General features: G+C 34.1%; 1 long non-coding RNA gene across 1 annotated transcript; it reads right to left on the bottom strand.

The window, feature by feature from the left end:
- Window positions 1-13,537: 13,537 nt before the first annotated feature.
- On the bottom strand, window positions 13,538-14,464 carry LOC131640361 (uncharacterized). The gene is made up of 2 exons (XR_009295230.1): window positions 14,369-14,464; window positions 13,538-14,195 (listed from the first exon to the last, which is right to left on the bottom strand). It is a non-coding gene; the product is annotated as an uncharacterized LOC131640361 (long non-coding RNA).
- Between the last annotated feature and the right edge of the window lie 11,677 nt (window positions 14,465-26,141).

Here is a 26,141-nt window from a genome sequence, read left to right as displayed (position 1 = left end):
ACTACAATTCATGTATGGTTCAAGGGCAATATTCATACAACTTTTCATGTCACTGTATACTATTTATGATGTATATCATGAACAGTGAATTTAGGTGTACGGAATGACCTTAAAATAGTATTGGAAATAAATTTAATATATTATATAGATGGGTGGGCAACAAATGAAGTCCTATATATACTGAGTTATTGGAGTTGGAATAGTTGCATTGCTATATTCACTTGGAGAAGAGTGAGTAGTGTTTGGTGACTACTAAGTTTAGTCTTCGTTTAGTTTTCTGAGTTTGGCTCCATGGATGACCATAATCTCAATCCTCCTTCCTCAAACGATGCTGTCCTCAACGTTCCTGGTCCTTATCCATGTATTCAACAACAGGTTCGTATTCATTTACTTAGCTTTTTTTTTTCTAGCCTATTATTACTATGAATCATTCAAACAATGCATTGCAGGGAAAGGGGAAACAGGGCAATATAGTCCTTGCATACAAGAGTTTAGGTGTGGTTTTCGGAGCTCTCGTCACTAATCCGCTTTTCGTTTACCCTTCAATGCATCTGAGTTCTCCAACTAAAGAGGACTATTTGAGACTTTATAGTATTATGTTCTGGAGCCTCACTCTCATTGGTCTTGTTAAGTACGCTAACATTGCCATCAAAGCTGATGATCATGGCGAAGGTAGCTTACCTCACTTACCTTTAACTTATGAAACACATACTCAGACACGAACACCACAACACGATATGATATGAAGACTCCGACTTTGATAATATTAAAAACATAGGATATCAAAATCGCCACATATATCAAAATATTTTAATAAAAATTAGTGTATTTAATTTTTCATTAATAATATTCTTTCAATACATACAAAAATATCCAAAGATGTGAAAGGTACATTTAAAAAACAATTATTTTTTTTAAAGACTTTTCATAAGTCTTGAAATTGAAACAATGAAATATATTTTTTAAGACACTTTGACTTTTCGGGTCTGATTATTGGTGTTGTGGCCTATGTGGCATCAACATTTTTGTTTGATCTAATTAATTTATGCTTATTTTAGTGTTATGTCCTGTTTTATTTTTATTTTTTTATAAGAAATGATTATATTAATGTCAGTATTAGGGGTACTCAAACCCGCTTACAAAATAACGATAACAAAGTTTAGATAAAGAAAAATTGTAAACCAATTAAACTTAATTGAGATAAAACAAAAAACTTTTGTGGAATTCATAAAAGTTACAATTAATTTATGTTTTGTTGTGTCAGCTGTATTTGTCAGTTTTGTGTTACAACTAGGTTTATGTTGCATTTTAATAACTCTGTAGTTTCAGGTTGGAGGCCACTAGAATTGATAAAATTGATTATAGAGGTGTAAAATTGATTTGACATGTTTAATTATCATCGAGTACAATTAATTTTGCTTTTGGATTTGATTCTAATATGAAGTTATGATTTATAGTTTTTCATTTTTAAACCCGGTGAAATTTATAGTTCAAACTTACTTTTAATATAAAAATCACTCAATCAATTCTAGGGATAGAAATCACATATTATAACTAAAATCAATTTAGAAAACAAAATCAATTCTACTTTTAATAAAATAAACACCTCAAAATCATGCCAAATTAATTTTACAACTCAAGAATTAATTCTAAATCTTTCAAAAGCAAAAGCAAATCCAAATCCAAATCCAAATCCAAATATACTAATAATAAAGAATTTCTATTTCATTGTAGGAGGGACATTTGCTCTATATTCTTTACTTTGTAGACATCTCAATATTGGGTTCTTCTCTCCCAAACAGGTGGGTTTGAACTCACCTAGGGTTACTGAATCACAGACTTGGCTTGCTAAGTTGTTGAAAAATAGCTTCGTTGCAAGAAGGCTTTTGCTTTTCCTTAGAATGATGGGTACGTGTATGCTTGTTGGTGATGGTGTACTCACACCTGCCATTTCAGGTTTGTGAATATTTGTTTTTGGTCTCTTTGAAATGTGGTTTTATTTGGGTTAATTTGTGGATTCGTTTATCTTCTCAGTCTTGGCAGCAATGGATGGCGTTAGAGCCCCTTTTCCTTCCTTTAACAAAAGTAAGTATTCACTTGCAACTACAATCTTTTTATAGCCTGTGTGTTGTTTTTACTCCCAGGCCATTATTTAAGTAGGTTTTGACGTATGACAACTTTCACCAAATATATGCAATTAAGAAATTTCCTTTCTTGCTCAGATTGTGTTCAAGTATTGTGTAGGATCCCGTCCTGAACGCTTACTGTTAGAACAATGTTCAACGTTATGATAACTATTTGGTTAGGAAACTGTAGCAAGGGGAAATCGACCATGCATTATCCCCGAACAAATGCCGGTGTATAGAAAAAATGGACAATAAAGTACCCCTACAATGTCAATTTTTGTTTTAGTATATCTTGTGCACAAGTTCTTCGCGCCATTTAGTATTTTCCTTATTGTTATTGTTTACTGGATACCAACTTAGGATGAGTAGCTTGTGACCATCATACTCATTTAAATGATTTGACTAACACAGTTCTGTGCATGTTTGATATAAATAATAATATAAATAATTAACTTTTCATCTTACAAATCACTACCAATACAATACATATTTAATATAATTGAATTTATATAATTATTATCATTTTACAATTAAATAATTGATTTAAAATTTATATGTATTCTTAAATATATTTTATATCATATAAACATGTGCCAACATACATATCCAATATGCTTTATTGATAAATTTCTGTTATAATTGATGATGTGATGTTACAATATTCCATACATTGAATTTAATATATTAGTATTTTATTATAATTGATGATGTGATGTTACAATATTCCATACATTGAATTTAATATATTAGTATACGCAATTACAAATATTCTAAGGTGGATTAAATTTTAAAAAATTGATATTCTTATATTAAAAGATATACTACATCTTATTTAGTGGTCACCATTAAGATGAACATTTTTTATTAAAAAATTAATAATTTGTTTTAAAAAAATAATTTTTATTAATTTTTTTAATTAAAGAAGATCGATATAAAAATTGTGTAAGTAATTAACTTTATTATTCAATTAATCAATATTTTTCCCTTCATTATTTATACTATTAAAAATTACTTTAATATCTAAGCGTTTATTAATCAACTTTGTCATTTATTAACCAACATTTTAAATTTTATTAATTAATTTTATTTTATTATTAAAAATTATTTTTAATATCTAATAGTTTATTAACCTAATTCAATATTTCATTAATCAAAACCTTCCACTTTATTAATCAAATTGATTTTAGAACAATAAATTATTTTTAATATCTATATATTTATTAACTAAACTATAAATTATATTTAACATCTATTTAAATTCAATTAATCAATTTTGTATTACTACAATTCATGTATGGTTCAAGGGCAATATTCATACAACTTTTCATGTCACTGTATACTATTTATGATGTATATCATGAACAGTGAATTTAGGTGTACGGAATGACCTTAAAATAGTATTGGAAATAAATTTAATATATTATATAGATGGGTGGGCAACAAATGAAGTCCTATATATACTGAGTTATTGGAGTTGGAATAGTTGCATTGCTATATTCACTTGGAGAAGAGTGAGTAGTGTTTGGTGACTACTAAGTTTAGTCTTCGTTTAGTTTTCTGAGTTTGGCTCCATGGATGACCATAATCTCAATCCTCCTTCCTCAAACGATGCTGTCCTCAACGTTCCTGGTCCTTATCCATGTATTCAACAACAGGTTCGTATTCATTTACTTAGCTTTTTTTTTTCTAGCCTATTATTACTATGAATCATTCAAACAATGCATTGCAGGGAAAGGGGAAACAGGGCAATATAGTCCTTGCATACAAGAGTTTAGGTGTGGTTTTCGGAGCTCTCGTCACTAATCCGCTTTTCGTTTACCCTTCAATGCATCTGAGTTCTCCAACTAAAGAGGACTATTTGAGACTTTATAGTATTATGTTCTGGAGCCTCACTCTCATTGGTCTTGTTAAGTACGCTAACATTGCCATCAAAGCTGATGATCATGGCGAAGGTAGCTTACCTCACTTACCTTTAACTTATGAAACACATACTCAGACACGAACACCACAACACGATATGATATGAAGACTCCGACTTTGATAATATTAAAAACATAGGATATCAAAATCGCCACATATATCAAAATATTTTAATAAAAATTAGTGTATTTAATTTTTCATTAATAATATTCTTTCAATACATACAAAAATATCCAAAGATGTGAAAGGTACATTTAAAAAACAATTATTTTTTTTAAAGACTTTTCATAAGTCTTGAAATTGAAACAATGAAATATATTTTTTAAGACACTTTGACTTTTCGGGTCTGATTATTGGTGTTGTGGCCTATGTGGCATCAACATTTTTGTTTGATCTAATTAATTTATGCTTATTTTAGTGTTATGTCCTGTTTTATTTTTATTTTTTTATAAGAAATGATTATATTAATGTCAGTATTAGGGGTACTCAAACCCGCTTACAAAATAACGATAACAAAGTTTAGATAAAGAAAAATTGTAAACCAATTAAACTTAATTGAGATAAAACAAAAAACTTTTGTGGAATTCATAAAAGTTACAATTAATTTATGTTTTGTTGTGTCAGCTGTATTTGTCAGTTTTGTGTTACAACTAGGTTTATGTTGCATTTTAATAACTCTGTAGTTTCAGGTTGGAGGCCACTAGAATTGATTATAGAGGTGACTAAAATTGATTATAGAGGTGTAAAATTGATTTGACATGTTTAATTATCATCGAGTACAATTAATTTTGCTTTTGGATTTGATTCTAATATGAAGTTATGATTTATAGTTTTTCATTTTTAAACCCGGTGAAATTTATAGTTCAAACTTACTTTTAATATAAAAATCACTCAATCAATTCTAGGGATAGAAATCACATATTATAACTAAAATCAATTTAGAAAACAAAATCAATTCTACTTTTAATAAAATAAACACCTCAAAATCATGCCAAATTAATTTTACAACTCAAGAATTAATTCTAAATCTTTCAAAAGCAAAAGCAAATCCAAATCCAAATCCAAATCCAAATATACTAATAATAAAGAATTTCTATTTCATTGTAGGAGGGACATTTGCTCTATATTCTTTACTTTGTAGACATCTCAATATTGGGTTCTTCTCTCCCAAACAGGTGGGTTTGAACTCACCTAGGGTTACTGAATCACAGACTTGGCTTGCTAAGTTGTTGAAAAATAGCTTCGTTGCAAGAAGGCTTTTGCTTTTCCTTAGAATGATGGGTACGTGTATGCTTGTTGGTGATGGTGTACTCACACCTGCCATTTCAGGTTTGTGAATATTTGTTTTTGGTCTCTTTGAAATGTGGTTTTATTTGGGTTAATTTGTGGATTCGTTTATCTTCTCAGTCTTGGCAGCAATGGATGGCGTTAGAGCCCCTTTTCCTTCCTTTAACAAAAGTAAGTATTCACTTGCAACTACAATCTTTTTATAGCCTGTGTGTTGTTTTTACTCCCAGGCCATTATTTAAGTAGGTTTTGACGTATGACAACTTTCACCAAATATATGCAATTAAGAAATTTCCTTTCTTGCTCAGATTGTGTTCAAGTATTGTGTAGGATCCCGTCCTGAACGCTTACTGTTAGAACAATGTTCAACGTTATGATAACTATTTGGTTAGGAAACTGTAGCAAGGGGAAATCGACCATGCATTATCCCCGAACAAATGCCGGTGTATAGAAAAAATGGACAATAAAGTACCCCTACAATGTCAATTTTTGTTTTAGTATATCTTGTGCACAAGTTCTTCGCGCCATTTAGTATTTTCCTTATTGTTATTGTTTACTGGATACCAACTTAGGATGAGTAGCTTGTGACCATCATACTCATTTAAATGATTTGACTAACACAGTTCTGTGCATGTTTGATATAAATAATAATATAAATAATTAACTTTTCATCTTACAAATCACTACCAATACAATACATATTTAATATAATTGAATTTATATAATTATTATCATTTTACAATTAAATAATTGATTTAAAATTTATATGTATTCTTAAATATATTTTATATCATATAAACATGTGCCAACATACATATCCAATATGCTTTATTGATAAATTTCTGTTATAATTGATGATGTGATGTTACAATATTCCATACATTGAATTTAATATATTAGTATTTTATTATAATTGATGATGTGATGTTACAATATTCCATACATTGAATTTAATATATTAGTATGCGCAATTACAAATATTCTAAGGTGGATTAAATTTTAAAAAATGGATATTCTTATATTAAAAGATATACTACATCTTATTTAGTGGTCACCATTAAGATGAACATTTTTTATTAAAAAATTAATAATTTGTTTTAAAAAAATAATTTTTATTAATTTTTTTAATTAAAGAAGATCGATATAAAAATTGTGTAAGTAATTAACTTTATTATTCAATTAATCAATATTTTTCCCTTCATTATTTATACTATTAAAAATTACTTTAATATCTAAGCGTTTATTAATCAACTTTGTCATTTATTAACCAACATTTTAAATTTTATTAATTAATTTTATTTTATTATTAAAAATTATTTTTAATATCTAATAGTTTATTAACCTAATTCAATATTTCATTAATCAAAACCTTCCACTTTATTAATCAAATTGATTTTAGAACAATAAATTATTTTTAATATCTATATATTTATTAACTAAACTATAAATTATATTTAACATCTATTTAAATTCAATTAATCAATTTTGTATTACTACAATTCATGTATGGTTCAAGGGCAATATTCATACAACTTTTCATGTCACTGTATACTATTTATGATGTATATCATGAACAGTGAATTTAGGTGTACAGAATGACCTTAAAATAGTATTAGAAATAAATTTAATATATTATATAGATGGGTGGGCAACAAATGAAGTCCTATATATACTGAGTTATTGGAGTTGGAATAGTTGCATTGCTATATTCACTTGGAGAAGAGTGAGTAGTGTTTGGTGACTACTAAGTTTAGTCTTCGTTTAGTTTTCTGAGTTTGGCTCCATGGATGACCATAATCTCAATCCTCCTTCCTCAAACGATGCTGTCCTCAACGTTCCTGGTCCTTATCCATGTATTCAACAACAGGTTCGTATTCATTTACTTAGCTTTTTTTTTTCTAGCCTATTATTACTATGAATCATTCAAACAATGCATTGCAGGGAAAGGGGAAACAGGGCAATATAGTCCTTGCATACAAGAGTTTAGGTGTGGTTTTCGGAGCTCTCGTCACTAATCCGCTTTTCGTTTACCCTTCAATGCATCTGAGTTCTCCAACTGAAGAGGACTATTTGGGACTTTATAGTATTATGTTCTGGAGCCTCACTCTCATTGGTCTTGTTAAGTACGCTAACATTGCCATCAAAGCTGATGATCATGGCGAAGGTAGCTTACCTCACTTACCTTTAACTTATGAAACACATACTCAGACACGAACACCACAACACGATATGATATGAAGACTCCGACTTTGATAATATTAAAAACATAGGATATCAAAATCGCCACATATATCAAAATATTTTAATAAAAATTAGTGTATTTAATTTTTCATTAATAATATTCTTTCAATACATACAAAAATATCCAAAGATGTGAAAGGTACATTTAAAAAACAATTATTTTTTTTAAAGACTTTTCATAAGTCTTGAAATTGAAACAATGAAATATATTTTTTTAAGACACTTTGACTTTTCGGGTCTGATTATTGGTGTTGTGGCCTATGTGGCATCAAGATTTTTGTTTGATCTAATTAATTTATGCTTATTTTAGTGTTATGTCCTGTTTTATTTTTATTTTTTTATAAGAAATGATTATATTATTGTCAGTATTAGGGGTACTCAAACCCGCTTACAAAATAACGATAACAAAGTTTTGATGTTATAACTAAAATCAATTTAGAAAACAAAATCAATTCTACTTTTAATAAAATAAACACCTCAAAATCATGCCAAATTAATTTTACAACTCAAGAATTAATTCTAAATCTTTCAAAAGCAAAAGCAAATCCAAATCCAAATCCAAATCCAAATCCAAATATACTAATAATAAAGAATTTCTATTTCATTGTAGGAGGGACATTTGCTCTATATTCTTTACTTTGTAGACATCTCAATATTGGGTTCTTCTCTCCCAAACAGGTGGGTTTGAACTCACCTAGGGTTATTGAATCACAGACTTGGCTTGCTAAGTTGTTGAAAAATAGCTTCGTTGCAAGAAGGCTTTTGATTTTCCTTAGAATGATGGGTACGTGTATGCTTGTTGGTGATGGTGTACTCACACCTGCCATTTCAGGTTTGTGAATATTTGTTTTTGGTCTCTTTGAAATGTGGTTTTATTTGGGTTAATTTGTGGATTCGTTTATCTTCTCAGTCTTGGCAGCAATGGATGGCGTTAGAGCCCCTTTTCCTTCCTTTAACAAAAGTAAGTATTCACTTGCAACTACAATCTTTTTATAGCCTGTGTGTTGTTTTTACTCCCAGGCCATTATTTAAGTAGGTTTTGACGTATGACAACTTTCACCAAATATATGCAATTAAGAAATTTCCTTTCTTGCTCAGATTGTGTTCAAGTATTGTGTAGGATCCCGTCCTGAACGCTTACTGTTAGAACAATGTTCAACGTTATGATAACTATTTGGTTAGGAAACTGTAGCAAGGGGAAATCGACCATGCATTATCCCCGAACAAATGCCGGTGTATAGAAAAAATGGACAATAAAGTACCCCTACAATGTCAATTTTTGTTTTAGTATATCTTGTGCACAAGTTCTTCGCGCCATTTAGTATTTTCCTTATTGTTATTGTTTACTGGATACCAACTTAGGATGAGTAGCTTGTGACCATCATACTCATTTAAATGATTTGACTAACACAGTTCTGTGCATGTTTGATATAAATAATAATATAAATAATTAATAACTTTTCATCTTACAAATCACTACCAATACAATACATATTTAATATAATTGAATTTATATAATTATTATCATTTTACAATTAAATAATTGATTTAAAATTTATATGTATTCTTAAATATATTTTATATCATATAAACATGTGCCAACATACATATCCAATATGCTTTATTGATAAATTTCTGTTATAATTGATGATGTGATGTTACAATATTCCATACGTTGAATTTAATATATTAGTATTTTATTATAATTGATGATGTGATGTTACAATATTCCATACATTGAATTTAATATATTAGTATGCGCAATTACAAATATTCTAAGGTGGATTAAATTTTAAAAAATGGATATTCTTATATTAAAAGATATACTACATCTTATTTAGTGGTCACCATTAAGATGAACATTTTTTATTAAAAAATTAATAATTTGTTTTAAAAAAATAATTTTTATTAATTTTTTTTAATTAAAGAAGATCGATATAAAAATTGTGTAAGTAATTAACTTTATTATTCAATTAATCAATATTTTTCCCTTCATTATTTATACTATTAAAAATTACTTTAATATCTAAGCGTTTATTAATCAACTTTGTCATTTATTAACCAACATTTTAAATTTTATTAATTAATTTTATATTATTATTAAAAATTATTTTTAATATCTAAAAGTTTATTAACCTAATTCAATATTTCATTAATCAAAACCTTCCACTTTATTAATCAAATTGATTTTAGAACAATAAATTATTTTTAATATCTATATATTTATTAACTAAACTATAAATTATATTTAACATCTATTTAAATTCAATTAATCAATTTTGTATTACTACAATTCATGTATGGTTCAAGGGCAATATTCATTCAACTTTTCATGTCACTGTATACTATTTATGATGTATATCATGAACAGTGAATTTAGGTGTACGGAATGACCTTAAAATAGTATTGGAAATAAATTTAATATATTATATAGATGGGTGGGCAACAAATGAAGTCCTATATATACTGAGTTATTGGAGTTGGAATAGTTGCATTGCTATATTCACTTGGAGAAGAGTGAGTAGTGTTTGGTGACTACTAAGTTTAGTCTTCGTTTAGTTTTCTGAGTTTGGCTCCATGGATGACCATAATCTCAATCCTCCTTCCTCAAACGATGCTGTCCTCAACGTTCCTGGTCCTTATCCATGTATTCAATAACAGGTTCGTATTCATTTACTTAGCTTTTTTTTTCTAGCCTATTATTACTATGAATCATTCAAACAATGCATTGCAGGGAAAGGGGAAACAGAGCAATATAGTCCTTGCATACAAGAGTTTAGGTGTGGTTTTCGGAGCTCTCGTCACTAATCCGCTTTTCGTTTACCCTTCAATGCATCTGAGTTCTCCAACTGAAGAGGACTATTTGGGACTTTATAGTATTATGTTCTGGAGCCTCACTCTCATTGGTCTTGTTAAGTACGCTAACATTGCCATCAAAGCTGATGATCATGGCGAAGGTAGCTTACCTCACTTACCTTTAACTTATGAAACACATACTCAGACACGAACACCACAACACGATATGATATGAAGACTCCGACTTTGATAATATTAAAAACATAGGATATCAAAATCGCCACATATATCAGAATATTTTAATAAAAATTAGTGTATTTAATTTTTCATTAATAATATTCTTTCAATACATACAAAAATATCCAAAGATGTGAAAGGTACATTTAAAAAACAATTATTTTTTTTAAAGACTTTTCATAAGTCTTGAAATTGAAACAATGAAATATATTTTTTTAAGACACTTTGACTTTTCGGGTCTGATTATTGGTGTTGTGGCCTATGTGGCATCAAGATTTTTGTGTGATCTAATTAATTTATGCTTATTTTAGTGTTATGTCTTGTTTTATTTTTATTTTTTATAAGAAATGATTATATTATTGTCAGTATTAGGGGTACTCAAACCCGCTTACAAAATAACGATAACAAAGTTTAGATAAAGAAAAATTGTAAACCAATTAAACTTAATTGAGATAAAACAAAAAACTTTTGTGGAATTCATAAAAGTTACAATTAATTTATGTTTTGTTGTGTCAGCTGTATTTGTCAGTTTTGTGTTACAACTAGGTTTATGTTGCATTTTAATAGCTCTGTAGTTTCAGGTTGGAGGCCACTAGAATTGATTATAGAGGTGACTAAAATTGATTATAGAGGTGTAAAATTGATTTGACATGTTTAATTATCATCGAGTACAATTAATTTTGCTTTTGGATTTGACTCTAATATGAAGTTATGATTTATAGTTTTTAATTTTTAAACCCGGTGAAATTTATAGTTCAAACTTACTTTTAATATAAAAATCACTCAATCAATTCTAGGGATAGAAATCACATATTATAACTAAAATCAATTTAGAAAACAAAATCAATTCTACTTTTAATAAAATAAACACCTCAAAATCATGCCAAATTAATTTTACAACTCAAGAATTAATTCTAAATCTTTCAAAAGCAAAAGCAAATCCAAATCCAAATCCAAATATACTAATAATAAAGAATTTCTATTTCATTGTAGGAGGGACATTTGCTCTATATTCTTTACCTTGTAGACATCTCAATATTGGGTTCTTCTCTCCCAAACAAGTGGGTTTGAACTCACCTAGGGTTACTGAATCACAGACTTGGCTTGCTAAGTTGTTGAAAAATAGCTTCGTTGCAAGAAGGCTTTTGATTTTCCTTAGAATGATGGGTACGTGTATGCTTGTTGGTGATGGTGTACTCACACCTGCCATTTCAGGTTTGTGAATATTTGTTTTTGGTCTCTTTGAAATGTGGTTTTATTTGGGTTAATTTGTGGATTCGTTTATCTTCTCAGTCTTGGCAGCAATGGATGGCGTTAGAGCCCCTTTTCCTTCCTTTAACAAAAGTAAGTAGTCACTTGCAACTACAATCTTTTTATAGCCTGTGTGTTGTTTTTACTCCCAGGCCATTATTTAAGTAGGTTTTGACGTATGACAACTTTCACCAAATATATGCAATTAAGAAATTTCCTTTCTTGCTCAGATTGTGTTCAAGTATTGTGTAGGATCCCGTCCTGAACGCTTACTGTTAGAACAATGTTCAACGTTATGATAACTATTTGGTTAGGAAACTGTAGCAAGGGGAAATCGACCATGCATTATCCCCGAACAAATGCCGGTGTATAGAAAAAATGGACAATAAAGTACCCCTACAATGTCAATTTTTGTTTTAGTATATCTTGTGCACAAGTTCTTCGCGCCATTTAGTATTTTCCTTATTGTTATTGTTTACTGGATACCAACTTAGGATGAGTAGCTTGTGACCATCATACTCATTTAAATGATTTGACTAACACAGTTCTGTGCATGTTTGATATAAATAATAATATAAATAATTAACTTTTCATCTTACAAATCACTACCAATACAATACATATTTAATATAATTGAATTTATATAATTATTATCATTTTACAATTAAATAATTGATTTAAAATTTATATGTATTCTTAAATATATTTTATATCATATAAACATGTGCCAACATACTGTCATACCCCAATTTTTGACCTAAGATACCACCTCATATCATTGCATATGCATCATTTGCATCTCTAACAAAATTGCATAGCTTGTGTTTGCTACTTGTAACTCAGCAGGATTTAATCAGGAAATCACTCATCAGTACAAGTAACAATCAATTAGGGTTTTTGTTCTCCCTTCATCTCAAATGAATCATCTTCATCTACAATCAATATTTGGTCCTCAGAGATTCATTTCAACAAGCTCAAAGGCTCTGAATCGACTGAATTAGGGTTTTGACTGAAGATAGCATACTCCTGACTTCTGCTCAGGATTTGACCTAATGACTTGGGACATGACCTCAAGACCCCAAGTGCATCATTTTGACCTAATCCATTGGCTCAAGACATCTCCTACACAAAGATTGATCAACAGTGAAATTTCAAATCCTCAGATCAGGGTTTTGAACTATCAGAGACTGAAATCAGGGATCACATTTGGGAAACCCTAAAAATCCCCAGGAAGTCAATCAAAGGTTTCAATCATCTTCAAATAAAGTGTGCCATATCCATTTGTGTGATTCAAGAGTTTTGATTGGAATCTATTTCAAGATTTTGGCCTATGGATTCATCATGGTGAAGAATTGATTCATATGGATTATTTGAAAGTTGGTACAAGTTTGAAATAATTCACGGAAATTTCACCAAAATTGCAAGAAATATCTTTTAGTCCATTTGTTGAAAGATTATTTCAAGTATGGTTTAAAACCATAAATTCAAGAATTAAAAGTTCATTGGTGCAAGAACATTTTTCACATTACTTCAAGGACTTTTCTTTCAAGAATATCCAACATTCATGGTTCATACAAATTTATCCAAGATTCTAAAGGAAATTCAAGTGGAGTGTCTTTACATGAACAAATTCCAATTTTCAAATGAATTACAAAGGAACTTTATCTAAAGTTCAAGAATTACAAAATTCTATTCATTTTCAAGAATACAAGTTCATACAATTTTAAAGTTGGAATGAATTGGAAATTACAAGAAAAAAGAGAAAAACTACAAAGACATTCTTGAAGACTTTCTTCAATCTTCAAATCTCCATTCTTGGAATTCAAGTTTCTTCATTCTTTCTTCAAAGAATACTCATGTCACATGAAAAAAAAAAAGAAACAAAAAGGGGTGAGATTAGCAAAAAGTCCAATAAAAGAAATAATTCAAAAAGAAGAGATAATTCAAGACAAAAAGGAATCAAAGAGAGATTTTTCTTCCACTTGCATGATTCATATCATAAGAAATATCTTTGCATAATGACATGGAGAATATTCTTATTCTTATTCTTATTTTCTCAATGATTACAATCTTGCCAATCAAGTTAATTTTTATGCCAAACACATCCTAAGCTTTTCCTATAAATAGAGGTGTTCTCTTCATTGCAAATCACACCAAAGCAACCTTAACTATTTGCTTTCTCACTTCTCTCATAATTTTCAAGTTTCTTAGTCCCATAGTTTGAAAAGGAGTGAAGAAGTTGTTCATACCTTGGTTGAGAGTTCTAACTTGAAGTTCATCTTCAAGTCTTGAAGCAAAGTTCAAAGAGAGGTGGTGGCACCACCTTCATCAAAAAGCCTACAACAAGTTCAAAAAAGAGATTGTTAGTAACAACAATTAATAGTTGTTTCAAACAATTATTCAAAGTTTGTTCATCTTCAAGAATCCAAAATTCAACAATTCAACATAAAAATTCAGCATCATAACAAGAGATTCACAGCCTAATTTCTAGAAACAGAGTCGTTACATACCTTCAACAATGATCCGGCAAAAATCTCCTTGCCGTAGGTAAGTCTTCTACACTCTCGGTCTTAAAATTATTGTTGTTGTGAACTTTAGCTTTCCTGTAACACAAAAATCACCAGAAACACATAAAGCTTGAATTTGCTATAACTGAAATTGCAGAATCTTCTCTATAAATTAAGCTTAATACACCAGAATTAAATCCAATATTTCAGTTGATTCATCATAAGAAAATCGCACAAAAAAAACATTTTACGGTTCTGTTTTTTTAGCTTTGAGTCTGAAGGTGAATAACAGTGGTGTTGTGTTTGGGGTTTAACTGAACGATTAAGAGCTGAGAGAAACATACCTGGATTTTTGCTTCATAGTCTACTTCCATAGTCGCCGTGAGCCAAGGTCGAGAGAGATTTTCAGGTTGTTGTTCACCGTGAGAAGAGGTTGTTGTTGTCTGTTGTTTCTCAAGCAGAGAGAACTCGAGAGGGAAAGAGAGAACCACCGAGCGAGAGAGACTGTGAGCTCGAGAGAGAGAGACCGCAAAATCAGAGAAAGAGCGATGTTGTTGTTATTCCGCGAGAGATGAACACCGAGAGAGAGAACCGCGAGAAGAGAATCACGAGTGAGAGAGAAGGCTTCGGTTGTTGTTGATCACTAGAGAGCGTGAGAGAGACAGTAGCGAAAGAGAGTGAATCGTGGGGGGAAGTTTGAGATTGCTGGTTTTTGTTCTGTTCCTCCATTTTTTTTCTTTTCAAGAACGAGTGAGAAAGAAAAGGGGCGCTTCTGCCTCCTTCTTTTGCTTCATAGGGTTTTCAAAACCCAGCTCCCTTGTTTACAAGAGTTGGGCGGATCCGGGTCACCTGACCCGACCCGGTCCGGTCCACTCTTTTATTTTTAATTCAGCTTCTCTCATTTGGGCCATGCACCTCCAATCTGAGTTTTAGCACCCCTGGCCCAAGGTTTTAGTTCTTTTTTTTATAATTTTCTTTAAAAGATTGTTTTATATAAAAAGGTTTAGTATTTTAATTTTTAGTATAAGATTTTAATTTTCTTTTATAATCTTTATTAAAAACTCCAAAAAATATATTAGATACATATTTTTATTTATGTTTCTAATTATTTTCTTCTTCTCATAAAAAACAACAAAAAATACATTAGATGCATATTTATGTTTATGTTTCTAACTATTTTCTTTCTTTTGATGAAAAAAACACAAAAAATATCTTTTCTTAGATTAATTTCATTTGAATTTGATATTTTCATATTATTTTGTGTAATTAATCATTTAAGTTTCTATTTGATTATTATTGCACATTTTACTTGAATTTTCTCACTTCATCCAAGACTTCGAGATTATTTCTCTATTGTCTTTTGGATTTGTCTGTTTGTTTGGTCTTCCATTTGCTGTAGAAATCCATAAACAATTACTGGATGATCAAAGAATGCTGTAAGCTGTGAGATTATTCGACGTTCTATTCTGCTGGTGTGGATGCTTAACATCTGTTGAGATCCCAATTTATTCCAAGCACATCACTTGAAGATCACGGTAACACCTCAAATTCAGAAATCTGATTTCTCATTCTTCGAGGTAAGCCTAAAACTCAATCAACTGTTTTCACAACAGTAATCAATTCATTTTCAAAAACATTCAAATCATTTTCAAAACCATCCACCCTGTTTTATGAAAATAAAACAGGGGCCTCTCGAATATTAGAGAGTGTAAGTCCCATTTCTTTTCTTTTTGTACAGTTTTCAAAACAATAAAACTTCTTAACAAAATCTTTTCAAACAATTTTCAAATCATTTTCAAAACAACAAAACTTCAAATGATTCAAACTTTTCAAATATACCATGGGCCTCCATGTAGGTATAAGTCCCAAGCCCTTTTGTACATACCCACTCAAGTACATGAAATTAGGTATTTCATTGTGCGCCTTTTGTACATATCTCAATCAATCTATTTTTTTTAACTTTGAATAACAAACCAAAAATGAAGGTTTTCTTTAAATCTTCCCAAAAATATACCATGGGCCTCCATGTAGGTATAAGTCCCAAGCCCCTTTGTAAATACCTGTTTACATAGCTGTTGAATAAACTCAATGGGCCTCTCCCCGAGTATGAGTCCCGAGCCCTGTGTATACAAATGGATCATGCTTACAGGTATATTTCCTTCATAAACTCCATTATATACACACACTTTGTCATATATATAACTGTTCATATCTGTTCATGTACTTGTTCATATTTGTTCGTACTTGTTCATACTTGTGATTGTGTTATATGCTTATTCAACTTAGTACAACACTAGGTTCCCCATAGCCTCTTATTGGGCTTCGTGCAAAGAATCTTCACTAGTTTAGGTTAGGACATAGAGTATGGTTTCCCGGTGAAATCGCTCTAAGAGCTCAAACCAACTATACCATGCCTCCCCTTGGGCTTTGTACAAACGAGTGACCCTCCCATAGCCTCCTCTTGGGCTTACAATGCAAGGACCCTGGATTGTCCCTCCCATAGCCTCCTCTTGGGCTTACAATGCAAGGACCCTCGGATAGCCTCCTCTTGGGCTTCGTACAAGGACCCACGGGCTTCTTATAAGCATCCCCAATATCCAAATCAAATACCCTAGGAGATTAGACATTTTTCATCTCTATGCTAGGAGTATCTCTTATATATCATCACAAACAATCAATCAATCAAACTTTTTTGCCACAAGGCTGGCTAATCAATCAAACCGTTTTGCCACCGTACTGGCTGATTAATCAAAGTTTTTGTCACAAGGCTGACTTCATTGAAACTTTTGCCATGAGGCTGGCTGATTAATCAAAACTTTTTGTCACAAGGCTGACTTCATTGAAAGTTTTTGCCACAAGGCTGGTTAAACAAACAAAAAATCAAACAGATGTATGTGATGATATAGATTAGATACATCTAGCATTTAGACGACATTTGTCTATTTTCCTTTGCTTCCACTAGCATAAGTGGGAACTACGATTGCTCTGACTTTCTCAACATCCCTTTGAGAATACGTAGGCACAAGGTCGATCCTTGGCGAGCAAAACAAAACAAAAAAAACCATTCAAACCTTAGCACCCGTAGACCCGAGCTACAGATGCTCTGATTCCCTCTAGGGGATATGTATGCAGAGGATCGCGATGATCTTTGCGAGCATAATCAAACAAACACCTTAGGTCCCACCTATTTCACAAAAACCTCTCAATAACATGGAATGAAAAACAAAGCAAAGAAACCTATAGAGTACTATAGATACGTTGGGTGCTAATACCTTCCCTTCGTATAACCAACCCTCTTACCCAAGATCTCCCCCCACTTTTAGGTTATTGCAGCTTTTTTCCTTTTCCTCCTTTGGAAATAATAAAAAGTTTGGTCGGTACAAAAGAAAAATCATTTTTATGAGCACTCGAGCCCAAAGAAGGCATCAGGTGTCTCATCCCAAAAAAGAGGAACAAAACGGTTTTTCGCCCGCGACAGAAAAATGGCGACTTCACTGGGGACCATCTTTTTATTGTTTCCAAAGGAAGGGTTAATTCTATTTACTTTACTTTTCATTTCATTTTTTGTTATATGTGTGGTTCTGGTTCTGTTACATCTGTGGTTCTGTTACAAGTGATACATTATGGACAAATCCTAACCCGGATTAAGTACACATAAGAAATTAGGTGGAGGGTATAGTCATGTGCAGGCGCACGTGAGAATCCTTCCGCTCAGTGGAGGTTCCTTGTTTGTAATACATGTTTAGCGAGTTAATTGCGAAGACATTGTTGCTTTCATTGAACTGTAGAAGCTGAGAGACCGTAGAACCCCAACCCATCCTGGCCTTATTAGGTTGTGGTGCAGAAACTATTCAGGTGAAGACTTGGATTAGTTGTCATGCGGAGAACCACACTCAGACGAGTTTTTCTTGAGAATATTGCTGGCTCATGAGTTTAATTGTGGAAAGCCGGTAATATCCGAAAGAAAAATGTAGACTCTGACGTATCAGTAGAACATGTTGTACAGGTGATTAACTAGAACTATCCCATGTTTGGTTCTCTGACCTCATGCTCGTGACGCTGGACCTTTGAACCTGTGTGTACCATGTTTGTGTTACCATGTTTGTGTTGCCATGTTTACAGTACCATGTTTGCGTTACCATGTTCGCTTTACCATGTTTGAATGTGTGGCATCCATGCATCCATGCATTCATACATCCATAAAAAATAAAAAAAATCTTTTTCCATAAAAACATGATTTTTTCCAAACAATTAGAGAATTTTCTTTGCAAACATTATAGGATTAGGTTATGGAGTGGGTAAAAAGGCATACCAAGAGGTACGGTTTCAAAGAGCCTAATGTGGAAAGACTGAAAGAGTTAGCGTCTTTTGTACAAGATCCTTCTGATTTCAGGAAAAGCCATGGAAAGCTTTTGCCTATCTTGAACACTCATGTTGATGAAGGACTTCTCAAAACTCTGGTTCAGTTTTATGATCCCGTCTACCGGTGTTTTACCTTTCCAGACTATCAGTTGGTACCAACCTTGGAAGAATATGCCAATCTTTTGGGTATTCCTATGTCTGACAAAATACCTTTCAATGGTTTGGAAGCCATTCCTAAGTCACCGGTCATTGCAGCAGGTATCCACTTGAAGAAATCTGAAATAGAAAGTAATTGGACTACCAAAGGAAACCTTCCAGGTTTGCCTTCACAGTTTCTAATAAAGAGAGCCTTTGATTTCATCGAGACTGGTAGCACGATAGCTTTTGAAGCTGTACTAGCCTTGCTCATCTATGGGTTGGTTCTGTTTCCCAATATCGACGACTTTGTTGATATCAATGCCATAAAGGTCTTTTTGAATGGAAATCCCGTTCCGACTCTACTTGGTGACATGTATTTCTCTGTCCATCATAGGAATCACCAAGGTGGTGGAATCATTGTATGTTGTGCACCTCTTTTATACAAATGGATTGTTTCACACTTACCTAAGTCTCCCATTTTCACGGAAAACCAAGAAGGTTTACGTTGGTCTCAAAGACTTATGTCTCTTACTAATAATGATATTCAGTGGTATACCTTGGCTCGCTGCGGTACAGAAACCATTGAAAGTTGTGGAGAATTCGCCAACGTACCTCTCATTGGTACACAAGGAGGAATTAACTACAATCCGGTCCTAGCCCGACGACAACTCGGGTATGCAAATTCAACAAAACCCATTGGCCCTACAGTGGAAAGCTACTTCTATCAGGAAGGAAATGATCCTCAAGGGTTGAAGACAAAAATGGTGAAAGCCTGGTACGACATCCGATGGAAAGAAAAAGGTGAGATAAAGAACTGTATTGCTACGAACGCCTATACCTGTTGGGTGAAGAAAAGAGCAAAGGAGTTTCAAATGCCTTATGATTATGAAAAACCCATGTTCCCTGTGGTACCTCAACGACCCAACATTCCTGCTATGGAGGAATACCAAGACACTCTGACCAAGATGAGGATAGAAAAAGACGCTTGGAAAGAAAAGTTTCGAAGAACTGATGTGGAAAACAGAAAATTGAAGAAACAAGTGAAAGAACATGAAGAAACTCTCTATTATCAGGATGGATGGCTCATGAACAAAGATGAGAAGATCCGTCGGAAAGATGCCGCAATCAGAAGATACATCAAAGAAAGCAAGAAAAAGCTTGAAGGCTCAACAAGCAACACTCCAACTCCTGACAATTGGAAGAATGTGGTTGACAAGCTGAGAGCTGAAAAGGCCGAGTTGAAAGCTTACTATGGGAAAGAAATCATGAAGCTCAAGCTGCACAATGCATTTGGTTCTTCGTCTGATGAAGATGTTTAGGATTTGTTTAGATTTTCATGTATCATTTTCATTCTGTAAGGAGCTACGCTCCAATGTTGTAACATTTCCCATTATTTCAATAAAAGAATTGTTTGTGTTCAAATGTTTGCAAGGAAATAATCTTTAAAATGTTTGGAAAAATCATAAATTTTCTTTTTGCATACATCATTCTGCATATCGAGTCTGTTGTATAGAGTCTCATCTTTTGGATCTTTCTCCATTAGATCGTCAAGCTGTCGCGTCTCAAAGTTTCTCGACCGCGCTCGCAATCAGATCACAGATACAATACTCGTTCAAGCAGAAGAAGAGTAATGGAACACTCTGAACAAGAGAATATTGAGCTCCGTGGTACAGTGACCACTCTTCAGGAAAAATTGGAAAGTCTCACTACTTTGGTTGACTCCTTAATGGCCGCACAGAATCAGCCGCCACCACCCAACAGTCAAGCAGCGGTAACATCTGAAGTCACTACTCCAGTTTCTACAGTTGCATTCGGTATTCCATCTTTCTCTATGCCAGAAGGTTGGGGCCCGCCTTTCAGCTTTGGTACAGGTTTCCGCCATAATTTCTCTGGGGTTCAAACAACCACAACTGAAGCGCCTGCTGCACAAAGTTCACAGTTCACTCCAAATCAGGGGGTAACTTTTTCCCAAATCACTATGGCACTTTCTCAACCCACTATGACGGTTCCGACCCCTACGGTTCACACTGTTCCTTATGATGGCAATGAGATCTATCATGATCAAGGTGATAGCACAAATCAGCGTAACCTTGTGGAAGATCTCCAAGAGCAGTTCAACAAGATTCAACTGGAAGTCAAAGCTATTCGTGGCAAAGATTTGTTTGGAAAGAATGCCCAGGAGCTATGTTTGGTTCCCAGTGTACAAATACCTGCTAAATTCAAGGTCCCAGACTTTGAAAAATACAAAGGTAGTTCTTGTCCACAAAGCCATCTTGTGATGTATGCCAGAAAGATGTCTACTTATGCAGATAATCATCAGTTGCTTATCCATTACTTTCAAGACAGTTTGACTGGTGCCGCACTGAAGTGGTACACAGGCTTGGATAGCACTAATATTCGGACTTTCAATGACCTAGGCGAGGCCTTTGTCCGACAATACAAGTATAACTCGGATATGGCTCCGGACAGAGATCAGCTTCGGTCCATGGCTCAGAAAGATCATGAAGCTTTCAAAGAGTATGCCCAACGATGGAGAGAAACTGCTGCTCAGATTAATCCACCGTTAAAAGAGAAAGAGATGACAAAGATCTTTTTGAATACTCTCAGTCCGTTTTATTATGAACGCATGATTGCTAGTGCTCCAAGTGATTTCACCGAAATGGTAAACATGAGGATGCGTCTAGAAGAAGGAGTCCGAACCGGACGTCTGACTAAAGAAGGTGGATCTTCAAGTGGAACCAAAAAGTTCGGAAGTGGTTTCCCAAAGAAGAAAGAACAAAGTGTTGACATGGTATCCCAAGGGAAGCCAAGAGGAAACATCAATCGTCAACGACAGGTTGCTGCTATCACACCAGTCGTTAATACAACACCGAATCCGGGATTCACTCCTCAGTTTCAGCAACAACAGCCTCGACAACAGGCTCAACAACTTAACAACAATCAGAATCGTGTGCAAAGAGCTCCACAGTTTGATCCGATTCCAATGACCTACACAGAATTGTACCCTGCTTTGATTGAAAAAGGTCTCGTTCAAACTAGAGCACCACCACCAGTACCTGAGAAACTCCCATGGTGGTACAAAGCAGAGGTCTCATGCCCTTATCATCAAGGAGCACCTGGACATGATCTTGAGCATTGCATAGCTTTGAAATATGAAGTTCAGAGGTTGGTTAGATCTAATCTTCTCTCTTTCAGAAATTTGAACCCTAATGTGCAAGCAAATCCGCTGCCCAATCATGGAGGGCATGTTGTAAACATGGTGTATGGATGTCCTGGCCAATACCGAGTCTATAATATCAATTTCTCAAGAGCCGACTTGGTACAAATGCACGCCACTCTCTGTCGAGGGCCGAATTTTCGCCAGCATCAATACGGTTCCTGTAGAATATGTTGTGTGGATCCTCACGGGTGTTCGATTGTGAGAAGAGATCTCCAAGTTTTGCTAGATAATGGTACTATTGAGATCTACAGAAATAGGGATGAAAATGAAGTTAACATGATAGGATGTTATCCGCATGAGCTTTTAGTCTCAGATATCAACTCGGAAATGCCTACAGTTAACGTCATCGTTCCTCATTTCAACATGCCTGAGCGCATAGAAGTTACTTACAACAAGCCAAAGGTTCCTATTGCTCCTTTGATCATTTGTCTACCTGGACCTGTTCCTTATGACTCTGACAAGGCAGTTCCGTACAACTACAATGCAACAATGATAAAGGATGGACAAGAAGTTCCTTTACCAACTCTCTCATCTGTCGAAAACATCGCTGATGTGAGTCGAGTAACAAGAAGTGGACGTGTGTATACTCCACTACCTCCAAAGCAGCCTGTTGTTCCTGCAACCGGACAAAATCCTGTCAATGTTCCAGTGGGAAATCCTGTGGAAACTCCTGTCAGTAATACAAACACTGATGTTGGTCAGTCCAGTGGAACCAATGTGAATCCTGACTTTGACGAAATTTTGAAGCTTATCAAAAGAAGTGAATACAAGATTGTGGATCAGCTTATGCAGACTCCTTCAAAAATCTCAATACTTTCATTGCTGTTGAATTCAGAAGCCCACAGAGAAGCCCTGATGAAGGTCTTGGATCAAGCTTTTGTCGATCATGATGTGACTGTTGATCACTTTGATGGGATAATAGCCAACATAACTGCTTGCAACAATTTAAGCTTCTGTGATGAAGAACTCCCCGAGGAGGGCAGAAATCACAATCTTGCTTTGCACATTTCTATGAACTGTCAGTCAGACTCTTTGTCCAATGTGTTGGTAGACACTGGATCTTCCTTGAATGTTATGCCAAAGACGACTCTTGCTCGTTTGTCTTACCAAGGAATGCCTATGAAATTCAGTGGTGTAGTAGTCAAAGCATTTGATGGATCGCGAAAGTCTGTTATCGGCGAAGTCAACCTTCCCATGACAATTGGTCCACATACATTTCAAATCACCTTCCAGGTCATGGACATACAAGCCGCTTATAGCTGTCTGTTAGGACGACCATGGATCCATGAAGCAGGGGCAGTAACTTCTACGCTCCATCAAAAGTTAAAGTTTGTAACAAATGGAAAATTGGTAACAATAAATGGAGAACAAGCTTTAATGGTGAGTCATTTATCCAATTTCTCTTTCATTAGTGCTGATGATGTGGAAGGAACTCAGTTCCAAGGTCTCTCTTTAGAAGACGAATCTTCCAAGAAGAAAGCATCAATCTCTTCTTACAAAGAGGCGGTAAAAGTAGTGAAAGATGGAACTACCACTGGCTGGGGGCAAGTTGTGATCCCTACCAAGAATGAAACCAGAGCAGGACTCGGATGTTCACCAACATTCTCAAACTGCACCAAGAAGGATGAAACCTTTCGTCCGATCAAAGAAACGTTCCATAGTGGAGGGTTCCTTAACCCAATTCCTCAAGAGGTTAATGTCCTTATTGAAGAATGCATTGAAGAAGGTCTACCCGATCCTGAAGAAGAATGGAAATGTTATCTCAATGACTCGGGATACATATCTCAGGAAGAACCATATCCTCCTTCAGAGAAAACAAGTACTAAAGAAATTCCGCCTATTCCTGCAGAGGTTTGGGACACCTTGGGACAACCAAGTGGAAAATTTGATTATATGGTGAAATACACTGCACCTGAAAGTTACAAGATTGCGATTGAAGATATCCAACCAACTGGATGGGGAGATTCCTTTGAATATCATAGTCAACCAGAAGAGGCTTATCAGCCCTGTCAATTTTCTCAGCAGCCTGAAGTTACTGAAGATTTCGGATTTAATGCATCTGCCAAGATTAACAATCCTGAAGATGGTTATTATCACATAAATGCCATTTTTGAAGATGAAGGGGAAGATGGTCCCGCAACTGACTCAGAAAGTGTCGCTGACAATGAGTCTCTTCATCCCGAAGACTGGGAAATACATCCTGAAAATTCTGAAGATTGTGACTCGTCTTATGCTCTTCAAGAAGTAGAAGAAGACCGTTTCAACTCTACAAAGAACAAGGTTGACAAACCAGGACCTTCAAATCCTGCTCGACCAGCGGTCAATGTCAATACTGAAGATAATTCTGGAGAGAATTTTCCTGAATACATAATACACAGAGGAGTTCGTTGCTACTGGAAGGCTGTCGACGTTCCGAATGTTGTTCGCCGCTCAAAGTAATCACCTCGCTGTTATTTTGACCTCCTGCCTTGCCCAAAGCAGAGAGATGTTTTATAGGGCTTTGCTTTTAAATATTCCGCCCAAATAACTTTGTGTATAGGGCTTTATTTTAAAAGTTTCCCTCTTTGTCCTGCCCAAGACAAATGAGTTTGTGTTTAGGGCTTTGTTTCAAAGATGAATCATAAATAAAGTGTCATTTTGAATTCCCTACATTATATGTTTTATTTTTTGCTTTTTCTGGAAATGGTAATCCTAAAAAACCCAAAATAAAAAAATAAAAAAAAAAAACTTTTTCAAAAATAATCTGCATACACTCCTGCATTCATAAATTTTCTGAAATAGATATAAATCACATGTGCAGATTTACTATTGATAAACCCATTGAATGCAATAACCCTATGCCCTCTCCCAACTTTGAGTTTCCTGTGTTCGAAGCCGAAGAAGAGGAAGAAGAGGAGATCCCGGACGAGATCTCTCGATTACTTAAGCACGAGGAAAGAGCCATTCGGCCTCACAAAGAGCCTTTAGAAAAGATTAACTTGGGTTCTGAAGAAGACAAAAAAGAAGTGACCATTGGATCGCTGCTTGATGCTGATATCAAGAGTAAGTTGACAGACCTTCTCAAAGAATATGTTGACGTGTTTGCTTGGTCCTACCAAGACATGCCTGGGTTGGATACCAATATTGTTCAGCATTACTTGCCATTGAAGCCAGAATGTCCGCCGGTTAAGCAGAAATTGCGAAGGACTCACCCTGATATGGCTAACAAGATCAAAGTGGAAGTTCAAAAACAGCTCGACGCAGGTTTTCTTGTCACTTCTGAGTATCCTCAATGGTTGGCCAACATAGTGCCAGTTCCGAAGAAAGATGGAAAAGTCAGAATGTGTGTTGACTACCGTGACTTGAACAAGGCCAGTCCAAAAGATGACTTTCCATTACCACATATTGACATGCTGGTTGATAACACTGCTAAGTTCAACGTCTTTTCCTTCATTTCAACAGGGGCAACTCCCTTTTCTCTAGTATACGGCATGGAAGCTGTGCTCCCCGTAGAAGTTGAAATACCATCAATGAGAGTCCTCATGGAGACTAAGTTATCAGAGGCTGAATGGTGTCAAAGCAGATACGATCAGTTGAACTTAATCGAAGAAAAACGTATGACTGCTCTTTGCCATGGACAGTTATACCAAGCAAGGATGAAACAAGCCTTCAACAAAAAGGTTCGACCTCGTGAATTTCGAGAAGGTGACCTCGTGCTTAAAAAGATCTTGTCTTTTCAACCAGATTCTAGGGGCAAATGGTCTCCTAATTACGAAGGCCCGTATGTTGTCAAAAGAACATTTTCTGGCGGTGCCATGATTCTTACAACCATGGATGGTGATGAACTCCCACATCCTGTGAATGCTGATGCAGTCAAGAAATACTTTGTCTAAAAAATACAAAAGAACAGCTCGGTAAGTCGAAAACCCGCAAAGGGCGACTTAGGCAAAAATGAGCGTCTCGGTGGACTGAAAACCCGAAAGGGCGGTCCAGGCAAAAATTAGAGACAATAAACAGAAAAATACATCCTGGTAGATTGAAAACCTGAAAGGGCAATCTAGGCAAAAATTAAGGATT

This window comes from Vicia villosa, unplaced genomic scaffold (assembly GCF_029867415.1).
Source record: "Vicia villosa cultivar HV-30 ecotype Madison, WI unplaced genomic scaffold, Vvil1.0 ctg.003077F_1_1, whole genome shotgun sequence".
NCBI classification, from domain to species: domain Eukaryota; kingdom Viridiplantae; phylum Streptophyta; class Magnoliopsida; order Fabales; family Fabaceae; genus Vicia; species Vicia villosa.
The sequence above is the reverse complement of the archived record's forward strand: the minus strand, read 5'-3'. Positions and strand labels throughout refer to the sequence as shown.